The sequence below is a fragment of the Temnothorax longispinosus genome, chromosome 10, assembly GCF_030848805.1.
Source record: "Temnothorax longispinosus isolate EJ_2023e chromosome 10, Tlon_JGU_v1, whole genome shotgun sequence".
Lineage (NCBI taxonomy): Eukaryota > Metazoa > Arthropoda > Insecta > Hymenoptera > Formicidae > Temnothorax > Temnothorax longispinosus.
This window is the reverse complement of record NC_092367.1, coordinates 1125833-1140605: the sequence shown is the minus strand read 5'-3', so window position 1 is coordinate 1140605 and position 14773 is coordinate 1125833. Positions and strand designations below refer to the sequence as shown.

General features: G+C 32.6%; 1 long non-coding RNA gene across 3 annotated transcripts; it reads left to right on the top strand.

Moving 5' to 3' along the window:
* The first annotated feature begins 260 nt into the window (after positions 1-260).
* Positions 261-3375, top strand: LOC139820527 (uncharacterized). 3 transcript variants are annotated; one of them, XR_011733991.1, is made up of 6 exons: positions 261-681; positions 805-1747; positions 1852-2022; positions 2109-2182; positions 2255-2359; positions 2489-3375. It is a non-coding gene; the product is annotated as an uncharacterized lncRNA (long non-coding RNA). The 3 variants fall into 3 exon arrangements; XR_011733992.1 differs by having other exon boundaries at positions 261-956; positions 1469-1747; XR_011733990.1 differs by having other exon boundaries at positions 261-1747.
* Positions 3376-14773: the final 11398 nt, after the last annotated feature.

Here is a 14773-nt window from a genome sequence, read left to right as displayed (position 1 = left end):
ATTTATTTATTTTAATATAATTGCATGTTTAGTAAAGCAAAGTATCTAATTTTTTTAAATTAAGAAATTTAGTTCGTAAATTTAATAAAATATTTATTTAACTTGTTTTATTAATATTAAAAAAAGCAATGCTTTTCATGTTAAAAAACAAATTGCTGTTTTTGAGAAAATAATATTTAAATTAAAAATTTGTATACTTAAAAACAAAAAAATAAAATGTTAAACAAATATTTCCAATATTTAAATAAATATTTGCAAGTATAAAATAAATTCTTTATAAAGTTACAAAATATTTCTTTAAATCAAGGAAATAATACTAAAATAAATATGTTTACTTAATATAAACAAATTTTTTTTTCAGTGTGGGTTGAAACGTTGTGAAGTATATGTATATTTTTTGCCAATTGCTGTCGATGGAATATATATATTTTTTTTATATAAATGTTAAAGTTATTATATTTAGTATAATCTATAATAAAATAATTTTAATTTCTATAGCACAGTGAGTAACATCGAAGACTCAATGGACAATTTTGGAGATAATGGCGAAAATGCAGAAAACATTGAACCTCGAGAATCTTGACAATCAGAACAATGATAATGATGAACTATCGACTAAAATTAACACGCTTGAGAAATTTGAAGAAATTGCTGAAATTGCACAATCTCAACCATGTTAAGGTACCATTTCATGCGCAGTGTGCAGCCGCAGCAGTTCGCTGTGATTGGTTGAAAATTTTTTATAACATGACATACTTCCGGCGCAAAATACATTTTACTGCATCTCGTTCTTCTGTTTTGAAGTTCAACCAAACGAACAAAGAGCAGCAAAGCCAGATTCCGTCCAGTCGCTCGAAGTCAAAGTCAGGAAAGCAACCAATATTTACATACGTACTTGTGTAGTGTTTGCAACAAATGTTAAGGAATGTATAATTGAGAGAATGGCGTTCAATGAGGTATAGAAAATGTTTATGAATAATTAATTGTAATGTAAGCAAAAGTCATAACCTCAATTTGTCAATATCACAAACGTAATTGATAAACTGCAATTATTATAATTTTTTTAAGCTTGGTTATTATAAAGTATTCTTATAATTTAGAAATTTATAATTTATTCTCTAAATAAAAAAATTTTGGTAGTATTACTTTTCTGCTTTTTAAATCGTTTAATGAAAAATTGCACATGTATAAATAATATAATCTAAATGTGTTGACTGTTAATTTGTTTTTCTGTTAGATAAAATGTTTTAATACTTGTGAAATTTGTGAAGAAATTACGGAAGAATTATTAATTTCAAATCATAAATGATTGGAAGGATATAAACGTTACTTCACTGATAGAAACAGATATTTTTATCCAGTATGCGATAAATATAAATTAAAATAATGTGTGTTGTAGATTCTTGAAAAATGATGAAAATATATGATATAACTGTGTATATAATGTATGTGATAATTTTTTATATAGATAATGGATTAATAATGCGACGAAGTGCTATGGATAATGGTGTAGAAAGCATTGTACTTGATGAGCCATCGAGTCATCCAGAAAAAAATACAGGTGAACATGGTGCGGTTGAAGAACCTTCTTCAGTCAATAATTCTTCTGATTCAACGGAACTAGAAGAATTGCTTATAGAAGAGGTTTCAAAATGGGAAGCATTATACAATTATAATCTACCTTTAATACAACGTAATGGAGCAATAACTGGTGAAGCATGGAAAGCAGTTTCGGAAGCTCTGCAAGGTATTACAAATATGTGATATTGAATAACCTGTGAATATAAATGTTTAAACTCTTTGATGAAGATAATTAGCTGTTTTGCTAATATATTTTATTTATTTTTATAGGACGTTTGAGTCCAAAAGAAACTGCAAAAAAATGAAAGATATTACGAGATACTTATTATCGTAAACTGGCGGAAGAAAAATTACCTAGTGGATCAGGACGACCTGATCAAAGCGAAAATGGAAACATTTTGATCAGTTGGATTTTTTGCGCGATGTATCTTTAAGAAAAAAGTATTGCATTGTTTTAAAATTATTTTAACTTTGAATTAACATTTGCTTTCATTAATGTTTTAACTGATATAATCATATTATTAAAGAACAACTTCAAATCTTTCTAACGATGAGAAAAATGAAGAAAATATTCCACCGATTCCAAAGAAAAATCGATCTTGTAAGTATTTCGTGTTTTTAATATTTATCCTTGTGAAAATATAAAAAGTTATCACTTATTTTGTATTGATAGCAAACCTGTCATCAGAAACCACAGAATCAAGTGTTGCAATCAACAAAATTGCAGATGCAATTACAACAATGAACGTTATCTCCGAGCCTATTCAATTACCAGAAAGTAAGTTAAACCGAGATTAAAGTTAATCTACATTGGTAGAAATGGACATTATGCAAACAATGCAGGGTATTGTAAGAATAGCTTTTTTTTTTACGTGGTGGAAATCTTCAAGTACTGGAATCCCCGCAGGGCAACCAGTCACGAGGCCCATTCAGGGAGCGCCGAGGCAACCAGTCGGGACCTGAGTCCGTCGGGGAGTACCTCGGCAACCAGTCTTGGGCCCCGATCGGGGAACGCCCCGCGGGTTTGAACCAGTAGCCCCTCTCCCCCTCCGAAGAGAGGGAGAGAAAAAGACCCCCCGTCCTGCGGGAACAGGACAGGGGAGTGCCGGATTCTACGCCCGCTTACGCGAGCGCAGCCTACCGGCTAAAACCACTACGAGTGACCCTAACACCGTGCGTCGCGAGGAGGGCTCCGGGAAACGCACTGATCACATCCATGGGTCCCCCCGCACCCCGCCTTTGGCGAGCTTTCCCGTGATAATTAATCTAAGTGACGGATGAGTGGTCACCACCCCCATCCGTCACCCCCCCTTTCCGGGGTTGCTTTCGCAGCGGGCGAGCGGAACTCCCGCCGCTAAAGTCGGCGATAAAGTCGGCGATCCATGGGAGCGACAGGAGGGGTCAACCGCGATACGCGTTCGACCCACCGTGCCGTCCCCTAACCTACGTTGACGCACTCCCGGCATAGGGAGTGTACGGAACTTTGTGTCCGCCGTACTTCTCCTATTGGCTATTGGCTATCATCTTCCTTAGTTTTACCGTCCCCCGGGACATAGGGAGAGGGGACGGATCAACGTCAGCTCCTATTGCGTCTTCCGCGCTGTCTCCCCGAAAGGGATTGTAAGAATAGCTTACACCAAAGTATTTTTATTTTTTTTTATTATGTTCAAAAAGTCTAGATTAATTACTATGTTACATATTATAAAAATATATAATGTAAAATATTTATAACTAGTGGATTTTATTTATTTAATAAAGTATATTTCATTAATCATTTGGATTTCTTAAATTTAGAAAAGGTATTAATCCTATATTGCTTATACAATTTAATAATTAATTACATTTACGCTTAATAGTACATTTTTAATAAGTTTTATTGTTAATTAAATATAAAATAATTTTTTTACTATATATATGTATATATATATTAGTCTTATATTTTTTTTACTGATATATTCGTGAAAATTGCCATGGAACGGCTCCTTCTTCATAAAAATACTCAGTGAATTTGTTTCGAATATCTGCAGCTATTCTTGTATGCGTGTGTGTAGAAGTAGCAGCAATTAATGTCTTATTGGAAAGCAGAATTATTACTTGCAACTATATTTCTCCAAGTACCCGGTATTATTGATCCATCATTTCCTTTTCTATCAACCATTTCAGGTGTTATAAATGTTTCTCTTCTCGACAAATCTTGCTTACGAAGCCAATTATGCAAAACTATTGTCGCTTTTACCATTTTCTCAGTAGTATCAACTTTAGCAATAGTAGATTTTCTATAAAATCGCCATTGTGCAGCAAGTATTCCAAACGCATTTTCGATCGCATCTTCTTGCTCGAGATAATCGATAATTATAAATCTTTTTCTCAGTCGTTAGTTCACCTCTGCCAGGATATGGACGCATCAAATATGAAGTTAGTGGGAACGCTTCATCTCCAACTATTACATATGGATATGTAGTACTTCCTTCATAAATTTCATCTGCAGCCGGAACATTCATTTTCCCTTGTGCAAATCTTTGACCCATTTCAGACTGTTTGAAAATCCCACCATCGCTTTGACGACCGAATGCTCCAATGTCAACGTAAGTGAAAAGATAATTAGCATCACACATAGCTAAGAGTACAATACTGTGGGTTTTTTTATAGTTGAAGTACGCTGAACCAGATTTTTCAGGACTCTGCAAAGTATAGATTAATTAAACTTGACATTCAAATATTTTGTATTGGTATAATAAGTGGATAACTCTAGACATAATTTTTAATTGTATATGATAGAGATATGTACATACATAATTTATACTAGTTAAAAAGAGAGTATTTTATGATATTTCATACCTGTATGATAATATGCTTTCCATCTATAGCTCCAATGCAATGTGGGAAATGCCATTTCTCATTGAAGTCATGATTAATTGCTTTCCAGGCACTTTCATTACATTGTACTAATACAAGTGGTGATAAGATTTCCCATAAGGCTTGACAAGTTTCCGAAATGATTTTTTATATTGCTGTTAAACTTACAAGGTATTGGTATGACATAGATGTCATGCTATCTCCACTTGCTAAATATCTACAATAAAAATAGAAAGATTAGCAACATAACTTAAAAGAATATTTATTTCATTATATCATATGTATACCTCAAACATATTGATAAGCGTTGTCCTGCTTCAATTGGTTCACGAATAGCATATTGTCGAGTAATCTTTGGGGCAACTAATTCCAATAATTTTTCAAATTGTATAGTACTCATTCGAAAATAATTTTGAAAGCGTAAATCTTCTAACTTTAATATAAGTAAAGCCGTATAGTAAAACCCATATCGTCGACGTTGTTCAAAAAATTCGGTTATCCAGGTACGTTTCTTTTTATAACGTCGCTTTTTCTTTGAAATTTCAGTTGCCCAAGCTATAACTGTACCAACAGTCGCCGTAATCGCAATTTTTTGCCTTCTTAAGTTTTCCACATTATATTTTTGAATTATTTGCTCACATGTTTTGTGCCACTCATATAATTGATGTTGATTGTATGACATTATCAGACTGTTAAAATTAACTCTAATGAGTCACACTAGGTAAAATACACCCCACCGTTTTTTTGATTTCGAAAACGACCCAGTAAACCAATGGAAATGGGCCTTGTGCCTTGTGGTAGTTGGGACCTTCTAGTATCGATCCCCGTCAGTAATATACTTTTGGCCCGTTAGTTCTTTCTCGGCAGCCGTTCAAAGTGGGCGTCTCGGAATTGTGGGGTGTATTTCACCCAGTGTGACTCATTCGTAATAATTTGAGTTTTTTGAGTATTTTTTTTTCGTTTCTCGTTGTTCCAAAGTGAAGAGGCAAGTACACAGTTGTGTTTTTCGTTGCTTAGAATTTTTAAAAAAATTTTGCTGTGTAATTATTCATGAAAAGTAGATGGCTTATAACTTGCGCTCCCGTACAATTCGCGAGGAATTGCTTGAAGAGTCCGAAGAACAGCCAATTCGATGGCCTATGCGAATATTTTTCGACATTCCTGGCGGAAAAAATTTCTATGAATAACTACAAAATTTAACTAAAAATAGGTACATTTTTTCATTTATACAAACGGCGATGCGAGTCAAGCGTGGAACATGGTGCGCAATAAAAATTAAAACGTGTATTTACGAGTAAAGTACGTTTCGGCTCTTTCTTTGAGTCATCTTCAGTTTTATTAGCACACACAGGAAATTATTTCTGCAGGGCTCGAGGTAGCAAACTCCCTTCCTGGAGAGGTGTCGTGATAAACGAGCTGGTATACACATTGCACGATTATGGTGGACATTATTACTAAGAAACGGAAAAGGCATTATGTATATTCAATCTTTAAAGGAAACAAAAGAAGAAAGGAGAGAGCACACCTCAAGTTCTGCAGCAGTCAAAAATATAATATATACAAATATACATTAATTAAGAGGTCGTAGAAAAACGGTGTGGATTATACGGAGAGTCGCACATCTCGGAACAGAAACGAGAAAATTCCCTTCTGTGCGTACTCTTAATAAAACACTTATTGAATTTAATCCAATCCTTAAGTAAAGAAGTTGCATAGGGCCCAAATACATAAGTAATAAAAGAGAAATAATTATAAGTGAAAGAACGCATTTTCCAGCTTGCGTATAATCAATAATATATCTAGACTCGTGAACATGTCATGTTTTTCTCGTTTCTGTTCCGAGATGTGCGACTCTCCGTATCCACACCGTTTTTCTACGACCTCTTAATTAATGTATATTGTATATATTATATTTTTGACTGCTGCAGAACTTGAGGTGAGCTCTCTCCTTTCTTCTTTTGTTTCCTTTAAAGATTGAATATACATAATGCCTTTTCCGTTTCTTAGTGGTAATGTCCACCATAATCGTGTGTACCAGCTCGTTTATCACGACATCTCTCCAGGAAGGGAGTTTGCTACCTCGAGCCCTGCAGAAATAATTTCCTGTGTGTGCTAATAAAGCTAAAGATGGCTCAAAGAAAGAGCCGAAACGTACTTTACTCGTAAATACACGTTTTAATTTTTATTGCGCACCATGTTCCGCGCTTGACTCGCATCGCCGTTTGTATAGATGACATTTTCACGAGTCTAGATATTATTGATTTGTACATTTTTGTTGAAATATTTAATTTTTTGTAGAAATTGTTATTTTTTTTGTAGAAATATCTACGAAATAGTACCACAAATTACAATGTTCTCAAATCAAGAAATTATTGCAAGTAGTATTTTATGAAAAACTACAATTTATAAAAAATAGTACAAAAATCTACAAATTTTAAAAATTTAAGAAAAAACAAAATCTTAAAAAATTAAAACATCTGCTTACTTGTAAAATACTACAAAAATTTACAAAAGTGTTCCAATTCTAGCATTTTCATGTAGGATTTTGTAGTACTTCTTAAATTCATGTAGAATTTAATAGATTCTGGCAATTATATTTTATAGTTTTTTAAATTTTGTAGAAATATTTCCGCCAGGGATACTAGACCAAGCCGCAGTCAATGCACGAATCTTGCTTAAATGCAAAAATAGCGTGCGAGGAGACACCAGTAACGTGACGGCAGAGTCGTGCCTTAATCAAATATATTTACATTTGATCAAGGCACACCTGCAAGAACGATACACAATATCAACAATTCGCAAGAACATCAAATGCGGTATTGCGAATATCCTGCACCTCCAGGACAGACCTGCATTTGGAGAGGACCGCCCAAAATTGAATAGGCAAAAAAGATGTAAAATTTGCCCGAGAGAAACTGATAAAAAGACGAGCTCCATGTGTCCCACTTGCCTTCGACGGATGTGCGACAAGCATCGGGCATATTTATGCGTTGAATGTGCCTATGGCATCGAATGAAAAAATGTAACCTTTTCATTTACTTAAAGTATGTAATTTGCAACGTAAATATATTTTTTTCATATTTTTTAAATCATTTTTCATAAATATATTGCTATTTTTTTCCATAAAAATGTCCTTTTCATTTTTCCGCAAAAAGTCGCACCTTTATACCTAAAAATAAATATATTTTTTGGAACGGCCGCATAAACTGCAATAATCAGTGAAAAGTGCATCATCTGAGGATGAAAAAACCGTTTAAAAAATTAAAATATCTTAAAAATTAAAAAAGTTACATTAGTTTTTGTGAAAAATGGCACTTTTCCACTTTTTTTAAAAACAATTTTTTTACATATGTTAAATTAATTTTTTGCAAATCAAACCTATACAGTCTTTTTAAGGAAGACTTAAACTACTATAGGATATTTTTTTTTAAGGTTCATCTACAATTTTTTATACACGCTGGGGTGTATTTCACCCAGTGTGACCAGTACGGGATTCTCGGGAAGTGTGACTTATTAGGGTTAATTTTAAACCGCAACCAAAAAAACATACATTTTAGGTTAAGATTAAATATGCTGCTGCCGCTATTCCTTTTCATGAGCAGCGAATGCAGCAAAAGCAGTTCTAGAAAAATCACGTGACATTTTGCTGCCGCAGCGTGCAGCGTATGAAAAGGCACCTTAAAGAAAGTCAAGCTCGAAGATATTAGGTACATACAGGGGCCCTATTCTCGAATCGTTTTCATGAAACTCGCATGCGAAATTCAATGCTTTTCAAATAGAAAGTCGCATACGAAAATCATTAAGGCAGGCTCGAGAATACGGTCCCAGGTCAAGTTCACTTTCGACATCATCAATAAGTGAAATCAGTACATCTTCGGGAATCGTCAATAACAAACTAAAATCTAAAGTGGTACATTAATTACTTTTTTATTATTTACTAAATTTTCTCCTAAATTTTGTATATAATCTACTCTTTTTACATTTAATTCTAAACTATAAGAACTTGCACAAAATATATATGTAGTATCATTATACTACATATATATTTTGTAGTTCATTAACTACACACACACACACACACACACACACACACACACACATACACACACGTGTACATATTATTATGATAATTAAAAAAAAGGGCCCGATTAAAAATTGCGATCATTGAACAATTTTATAATGGGCTCCATTATTCTCTCTTCTATAAAATTTCTATAAAATATTATTAATTAAAGTTAGTTATTCGATATTTGCTTTATTCAGTATTGCATTTGTTCTAATTTATTTATATGAATTTTAATAGAAATTAGAAAGTTTCTTAACAATGTGTAATGATGGACGAATTGTGCTGAGTACTTTCGAAAAAAATAGTAAACTCAATGAAGCTGTGCGTCGGAAATTAACTACTATAATCGTTGATCATTTGATGGTCGTTTATGGAAACGACTTAAAAAATTCGCATTTTAAGACCGTGGCGGAATTAATTGCCGAAGTGTTTCCAACAGAATGTTCAGTGCGTACGATTTTTAAATCTGTCACGAATTCTTAAGTTCCATTAACTCAGGAACTAAAAAGTGTGTTGATTTAGGACGCATACTACATTGAACCACATACGGAGGGTGTTAAACGAAAGGTGTCAAAAGGAAAATTATTTTATAAGTATAGAAACTTTAAGACTTCTATGAAAAAGAGAGGTGTAATGATTTCAAAATCTTCTTCAAATCAGGTTTCCTCTAACGATATAACGATTAAAAATTGTAAGTAGTTCACATCATATGAATCATACTAAAGTACATGCCTTTTACTTACATTTATACTCCGTCCGTATGTTAAACAATTGAGAATAGTTGTATATCATTTCTTCAATATTAATTTATTGTAATACTGTCCGAGCAACAGCTCCTTGAATCGCAAGTGTGGCTTAAGAGCTATACCAAAACTATGGACAGAAGTATTAAAACGCTGGACGAAAACAGCACCAAATCGGATTGCCCAGTTTACCAAGCGCATCTCTCAATATAACTAATATTCTGACGGAATAGCCATTATTCAAACATCCATTTTGGTATGATATTCTCCAAATATATTTTGCATATTTTATTGACATAAGATGGATAAGATTTACAAAAAAAATTGAAAAATTGAATGAGGTGAAGCGAGAGAAATAATTATGGCGAATTAAGGGGTTATATCTAGTCGGAAGCAAAAAATGAGAGGGTTTTTTGTGAATTTTTTGTGACTTTGCTAATGAATCGATCAATGTGAAATTTTTAGGGCTTATTACACTTGTCTTGAGGTACAAAAAAACATTTTTTATTTTAATTTTTATTACAAAATGGCGGCTCAGCAGTGCACAGAAAAAGGGTCGATGGCGTTCCGCGGCTAGCAGCACAAGTCTCCAACGAACGTATCTGGAACAATGAAAAAAAATTTTTCATAATCTACACGAGTATAGCTACAGAAGTATATACACATGGATATTAAGAAATATTAATTTTTGCAAATTTGGCAGCACTTTGAAAAAAAAAGTCAAAATATCGATTTTTTCAAACGAAAAAACGATCGGCGTACTACCGACGTACGGCGCACTTCGACAAGCTGCACCGAGCTGCGTTTTCCGCTAAATCACACGCAACCAACTTCATACCGACGCCGCGCCTCGCGGATAAGTACCTACATACAACGCAAGTCGAGTCAACAGTCAAAGAGGGAGAGAGACATTCGTCGTTTCGTTCCGGGGAGTGTTTAATAAAGTATCGCGATCGTGTTATGACAGTTACTTCGCTCTCGATCGCGGAATATTGGACAGTTTATTCTGTGAGTGTCCTGTGCAACGGAAGGAGGAGGCCTGACAACGTAGACATTCTGAGAGGAGAAGGCTTGGCAAAGGCATCGGGCCCCTGCGGAGCAACCTTGGGGTGAGTATTATTTATTCTCATCTAAAAATTAATAGTATTCTTTCCCACTTATTCGGGTCGTTTTATCTCAGATAAGTTGGAAATAATTAGAGAAAGAAAAACCATTTAAAATTTTATAAAAGTTTATTCTCGTAAAGATTTTCCCCGAAAAATAGATAATTATAATAGATAATTAGTAAATCTAATTGAAAGGCGAATTAGACGCGTGTATAAATTGTTTTTTGAAACGTTGGTCATTTTGAGCGTCTCTTTAATGTGAATCTTTCATTTTTGTGTTACAGAATCATCGCAGCTATAGCTGAATAACTCCGCCCGTTGCGCATCTGGTCGGTGAGTAATGATGAATTTTTTATAATGGGGTAACACGAATCTGTGAATATGTTAGATTGTATATTTTTGTATTATCTAATAATGCAGATAAGTGCGACTTGTCACAGATTTGTTTCCCTAAAATGGATAGAACTAAATCAGATTAGGCTAAATAATTAATCCTGGAGATCTATCATTTATCGATTTATTGTGCTTACGGGAGAATGCTCTCGCGTTAGCACGCATCGAGTTTACAGAACTCGTTATGTCGACGCATAATTTATTTCATGCGTCTAATGTTTATTGCATAGACACTAACCGTGAAGATTACCAATTGTCTTTATAGGCGCGACTTATTGGAATTTTTTAAATATATATTTTATTATCAAGTAGGTGAAGTAGGTATCTATATTAGTTATAATCATTTTTAATATTAATACCAATTAACTAAATTTATTAAATTAATTACATTTTTAAATTTGTTTTTAAAATAATTATTGAAAAATAGAAATAGAAAGAGGCAGAGAATTAAAATAAAATTTTACAAAATATGATATTTTTTTTATATAAGCTGTCTCATCTCTTGAGTTTTTTCTTGACGTTTATTTTTCAGACAAAATTTTAAAAACATTTCTAGATATTTTTTTAGATAATCAATAATAATAAGTAAAAATAATTTTCTATAGATAGGGAATAGATAAAGATAGTTTGTTCGTAATTAAAGAAATAAAAAATAGTAAGAGAAATATCTGTAAATGAGGAATAGATAGGTTCAATAAAATAAAATTAATCGCACTATTATATGTAAGAAGTTTGTTATAACAATTTGTATTTTTTTACAAATGTATGTTTTTTCTCCAGGATTAAATATTACATAAATTGATGCAAGAAAGCGAAATGTATAAACAAAACATGTATATATCGATGAATGAAAAAGACTAAAAGATATTTTGGTTCACGTTGCACATATTCTTCGTGAATCTTATTACATATAAATCACATTAATGATTGCTAATTGCACATTTATTTTTATTATATGTACATATATAAAACACGTCAATTTCATCCTAATCTTTTATAGTCTATCCATTTACTAGCTTGACTTTGTACCAATAAATGAAATAAAATGACATTAGATCCAATAAATATTTTTTCGGGACAGAATAATTTTTTTAATAGAAATATCTCAAAACTGATTGTTTTTATATCAATTATATAAAAACGCATAATATAATTTGAGATGATACATATTGCATATGTCACATTAAACATAATTTTAACAACATTTTGCAATAAAATGATACGATGTTTATATAAATGTATGTACATAATATATATGTAAAAATTTATAAAGACAAATGTCACATAAGAACATGATAAATTTATTATATTGATTGCGATACTTATTTTGTAAATATATTGCTTGAGACATTATCGTCCCTTTTGGATCTCACGTCATTCATTCTGTATATTTTACTTGATATTTGAGGTGAGATGTTCGAGATATATTTCACGGTTTGATTCGCGGTTCGGTTTGCGACGCGGATTTGTACTAAAAATTGTTTGCCCATTCATTGATTTATTGATCAATTCATCACCTGATTTTTAAATTTTTGTTGTTTCATGTTTTTATATTAACCCTAGAGAGGTAATATGAATTTTCTCATACGTGAAAGGCCAAGCGGGGTAATAAATTACCCCAAACTTGTACCGCGTGTATAATGTTTCTATTTGTTGTTAGACAACTTTTTAATAGATAATTTTGTTTGTTTTTTAATAGGAAAGACGATAGTAGTCATCAATTTGCGGTAGTAAAAAAAAACAGTAAAATAATTTCAAAAAACAAGAAAAAGAACCAAAAATTGGGCTGAAATGACTATTTTTATTAAAAATGCTGTAGTTTTTCATAAAATTCACCGATTTTTAAAATTCCAACGGATTTTAAAAGACGAATAAACAACCTTCAAGGGCATGTAAGCGACTTTTTTGTTTCTTAAAAAAAAACATATTTCTTTGAACATCTGAAGTAGAGGAAATGATGAAAAACTGTCGGATGGGAAAAATCGCAAGAAATGGAAAGTAAAACAGATTCTGTCGATTATTATTTATTTGAAAGGTAGTCAAAAGTTATAAAAGTATATGGAAACAGTAAAATTAACTCCACAAAAACTTTACAAAGTTTTAATCAGTTGCTGTGCAAGAACAGCAAAAGTGAAATAATTGACCGAATCTTAAACAATTATATATGAAACAGGGGTAGAATTTTCCGGGGAGTGCTATAAAGTGTATAATTTTTCGTTACCGATTTTCACAAAAAATCTGAAATATACTTTCTAAATTTCTCAGAGTGAAAATTCGGCCGATAGAGTGAAATTTCACTCTTTTGGAGTGAGATTTCACTCTTTTTGGATTTCACTCCAAAAGAGTGAAATCTCACTCTATCGGCCGAATTTTCACTCCGAGAAATTTAGAGAGTACTTTACTGTGGTAAATGTCGAATGTAAACGGCCAAAGGGGGTAATACGTTACCCCAAACGATTTTCTTTTTCGGTTTTCAGCTGCTGCACGGATCTAACGCACTCGCTGCAATGAATGACGGAGGTCGACTGCCGGATGACTAAACTGAATTATGATTAGGGTCTCGGTATGAAAACTAACCTTCCTAAGGCAGGGGCGCAATTTGAATTTCGCGTGGGGCAACGTATTACCCCACATTACCTTTCTAGGGTTAAGTACTAGCTGGTTACCCGGGCTTCGCCCGGGAGTCGTTTTTCTTAAACGACTTTATTTCTGTTTCAATATCCTTATTGTAGACAAACATAAAGAGTGTTTATGGATTAAACATGTCGTAACTGGTCTTTTTCTACTCGAGTTTCACACTATTGAGTCATTTTCGCTTTTCCGATATTTCACTTACCGATCAGCGGCAATTCCGTCGTACACAATTCTTTGAAATTCACTCAATTATTTCCTAAAAAATTGGAAAAATTTTGTAATCAATTTCCAAAAAGATCGGTAACAAAAAATTATACACTTTATGGCACTCCCAGAGAAATTCTACCCCTGATTCATATACAATTCTTTAAAATTCGGTCAATTATTTCCCGAAAAATTGGAAAAATTGGAAAAATTTCGGATACCGGTTCCCAAAAAGATCGGTAACGAAAAACTATACACTCTATAACACTCCCCGGAAAATTCTACCCTTATTTTATATACTTTTGGTAAAAATTCGGTCGACTAGTTTAAGAGTGTATAAAGAACATACATACATACATACATACATACATCATACATACATACATTCTATCTATATATATAAAAATGAATGTATGTATGTATGTATGTATGTATGTATGTATGTCCTTTATGTACTCTTAAACTATTCGACTATTCGCGATGATTTTGATTAGAACGCGGTTAACATGAAATTCTTTACATTCTTTGTGATGATATAATACTTTCTCGCTTTCTATATATTTTCTCGCTTCAATATATTTCTTGGTCGAAAAAGTTAATTACGCGTATTGCTGAGAAATTAAATGCAAAATTAAATTAAATTTAAATGTAATTAATATTTTATTCAACGTGATTATTTATCTTTTGATATAATTAATAACACGCTTTTGTTAACGATCGTAACAATTCGTAATCGACTATAACTTTATAATTTACTGGCTCTTATAATCAGCCGGTATCGAAGAAGTTTGTTCTCCTTCTCATTCTCTGGCTAATATACAGTCAGAATGGATTTAGTCAGGAAAATTACGATTTATATGTATAAGGTAAAGTTTATATTGACCAAAATGAAAGTGTAAAGTTTGTAAAATAGGTGCATACTTGTGAGAAATAGTATGCAATTATGTGATATACGATTGAAAGCTAATTAACTTGCTCGCATTAAATTGCGAGCGCCCATATCTTTAAAATTATTGTCCATATTTTGCATAATTGCAGTTATAAATAATTCCGCTGGATTCTGGATTTAACCAATATACAATCAGGGACACGATTAGGTATCCATCGTATCTGGAGTTTTACTTCACATTTGTGCAGTAAGAATATGGGTAGGTAGGAATACATGAATTGGTAGGCACAAATAAATAAAA